General features: G+C 39.5%; 1 pseudogene; it reads left to right on the top strand.

Moving 5' to 3' along the window:
* LOC105532170 overlaps nucleotides 1–3,440 on the top strand; it is a 19,323-nt pseudogene that overhangs the window by 10,359 nt on the left and 5,524 nt on the right.

Raw genomic sequence — 3,440 nt, 5'->3', positions numbered from 1 at the left:
GAACAGTTTCAAGAGATGAATACATAGTTAATAGGGGGAGAAAGATATAGCTGCACTTTTAACATCTCTCTGAGTTTGAGAACCAAAAGGACTTGCATTTTTCAGATAAAAGATTTTTATTTCTCAAATCTCAAGACCTGAATTCAAAATTTGGAGCTGCAGATTTACAACCTGAATGGCTAGAATAGCAGCAGGTGTTACCTGCATATTTGTGGGCATTTTGGCAAGAGGAGGAAGAAGAAAGTGGAGATTCTCATGTCTCTATATCTACTCAATGCATGTATGTTACTCTGATTGGGTTTCTGGGCTCCATATTTTCTGAATCAGTTTCAGGTCTGAAGATACAAGAGTCAGTGAAAGAGGTAAAATGATTGATTGCTTCTCTGTCAAGTTTGTAGACATTTGGTCTGGTCTAGTCTCTCTACAAGTGACTGTAGAGGGCTATAGATACCAAATAGGCAGAGACACAATTCTGTCTGCATATTTATGGGACAGCTTGCACTTTGCTGCACAAGTTGACTGGAAGCCTGAAAGGGAAAGTCCCTTCTACAGTAAATTCTAATTGGCACCTTACGTGTTTATATAATGTCTAGTCATTCCAGACAGTGTTTGGAAACAATAATTAAAAGAGAAATCAGGCCAGAAGTGGTAACTGATGCCTGTAATCCCAGGACTTTGGGAGGCCAAGGTGGGTGGATCAACTGAGGTCAGGAGTTTGAGACCAGCTTGGCCAACACAGTGAAACCCTATCTTTACTAAAAACATGAAAATTAGCCCAGCACGGTGGCAGGTGCCTGTAATCCCAGGTACACGGGAGGTAGAGGCAGGACAGTCACTTGAACCCAGGAGCCGGAGGTTGCAGTGAGGTGAGATTGTGCCACCACACTCCAGCCTGGGTGACAGAGAGCAACCTCTAGCTCAAAAAAAAAAAAAAAGAAAAAAAAAAATTCTGCAGCCCCTAGAGAAGCTCTAGCCCCAGAGAAAGAAAACAGTTTCATCAGCCCCAGACAAACAAAATTTTCTCCAGCCCCAGAAAAAGAAAATGGTTTTATTACAAAATTAAACTTGAATGTGACATGCATCATACTCAATCTGCTTAACAGATAACAAAGGCGGAAAGATGGTCACCATAATTAATCCGTAAGTAGAAGAATTTCCAGCACCATGTCATACATAGTTCATCCTAAAATCACCTGGAGATTGAAGAGGCCATCTGTGTTTATGAATTCCTTATATTCAATGACAAATAAACTTCACATCTTCATAACAGGAGGTAGTTCAGCAGCTTGAAACCAGGAGTCTGCTGAAGGTAGGCTTTCACTCTGCTACAAAAATGGTTGCATAGTGTTGGATCTTTTGATTATTTCCATTTTAGAGCGGTGGCTCTGTACTCACTGGCACTGGGCTCCAGCACTCCTGCTTCCTTTCTCCTGGTTGCTGGTGTCCTCTCTTGATTTCTTCCATCTGCCACTGAGGCACAGCCCAGAGCACAGCTCACATTTTATGTGAACTACATTTGCCACAGCAGCACTCTAGTGTCACATCAGAGTGAGGCCTGAGCTGCAGGAGGAGAGCCTGCAGGCCTCCTGGGTAGAATTACACCTTCACAATAATGAAACTGAGAGCAGTGTTTCCGTCTCAGTTTGTGCTTATAATGGTGACATGGAAAAAATGTTGCTGAATTTCCAACATGAGTCCAGATAGAGATAACTCCAAAAGTTCTCACTGTGACAGCCCACCTCATTCAGACACCGAGGGATACTAATAAGGCTTCTGAAACAGACAAAGCATTGGAGAGAAAAACAGATCTCCTTCTGAGCAAGATTATTTTGAGAAGAAAGTTAAAAAGATCTTAAGAAAAAGTTCAGATTAGATATAAGATTGTTCAAGTTAGCCAGAAAATATTCCTCTAAAAGCAATTTCTCTCTAAACACTCAAAGTGCACAGCTGCTCTCATCAGCATTATGAAGAAAGGGGGTATATTTTCAGAATAATTTTATAAAGTTTCTTTTCCTTCTCTGCTGCTCTCTCATCTTCTAGCCACTGAATGGGTGTTCTATACTGAAATACATCTGACAACTTCAAACAGTACTTTTTGATAAAGAAATAAAATCTATGTTCATATAGTGGAATATATTAGAACTTGCAACATAGCTAACTGAAGAGGTATTATGGTGTCCGGGTGGCCACATCACCTGTCTTTATTTGTCTTGTAATAGCAGCATACCAATTTAGTGAAATAAAAGATACTAAAAATGTGTTTATTCATAGTTATTCCTATTGAATAAAGTAACAAACATGTCAGGCTAATAATCCCAGCACTTTGGGAGGCTGAGGTGGGTAGATCACCTGAAGTCAGGAGTTCAAGATCAAGCTGGACAACACAGTGGGAACCCATCTTTACGAAAAGTACAAAATCTTACCCAGGTGTGGTGGTGCACACTTGTAATCCCAGCTACTCGGGAGGATGAGGCAAGAGAATCACTTGAATCTGGGAGGCATCAGTTGCAGTGAGCTGACATCATGCCACTACACTCCAGTCTGGGTAAGAGAGTGAGACTCTGTCTCAAAAAAAAGAAAATACTGCTTTATTTATATGAATGCAGGTTGCCTACAAACACTACACATAATGATGCTAATTGTTCTGAAGTAATAAATAGAAAGGAAGGTACAATTACAGACTCTACTGTTCAGTTTATGCACTGAACTGTTCTTGTTTTTGCAGTATAAGCACTTCAGCCTGCAAATATTGGATAATTTCCTTGGATAATCAGGTTTCTGACAAAGAAACTGAGTATCTTTTAGTGTTTATCATTATGTATTGCTAAATTTAATTTTATCTTTGTGCTAAGTTTCCGTGTGCTCTTAAAATTAGCTTTTATCTAAAAAAAATCTGCGCCCACTTTAAAGGACTAAAAATGAAAAAATAAACTTTTCAGAAGCAAAAACAAAGCAATGAATCTGAAGTACTAGAAAAAGAAAATCTGGAGTCATAAAAAATAACAAAAGGTTTATTTAGCTGTTAATATGATTTACATATATTTTTAAAAAGCAGAGAAAATATCTACACATAATCTAAATCCCTTAAGAGCAAAGAGAATAGCAAAATTTGTTTTTGAACTTTTTAAACCCCAGCTTTCCAGTGCTCTGTAGCTTTTCTCAGAATAAAGGCTCCTTCCATGGCTGAAGTGAGCAGGCTGAGAAATCTGCAAGGGAGGGTCTCCAGAAAAAAATTAACTGGGCCTTAATAACCTCCTGTTGACCAGGCATGATGGCTATGCCTGCAATCTCAGTTACTCCAGAGGCTGAGGTACGAAAATCCCTTGAACCCAGGAGGTAGTGTCATGGTGAGCCGAGATCACGCCATTGCACTTCAGCCTGGGCAACAAGAGTGAAACTCCGTCTCAAAAACTCCGTCTCAAAAAAAAAAAAAAAAAAAA

This window comes from Mandrillus leucophaeus, unplaced genomic scaffold (assembly GCF_000951045.1).
Source record: "Mandrillus leucophaeus isolate KB7577 unplaced genomic scaffold, Mleu.le_1.0 Scaffold1201, whole genome shotgun sequence".
Taxonomy (NCBI): domain Eukaryota; kingdom Metazoa; phylum Chordata; class Mammalia; order Primates; family Cercopithecidae; genus Mandrillus; species Mandrillus leucophaeus.
This window is presented reverse-complemented; position numbering and strand designations above follow the sequence as displayed.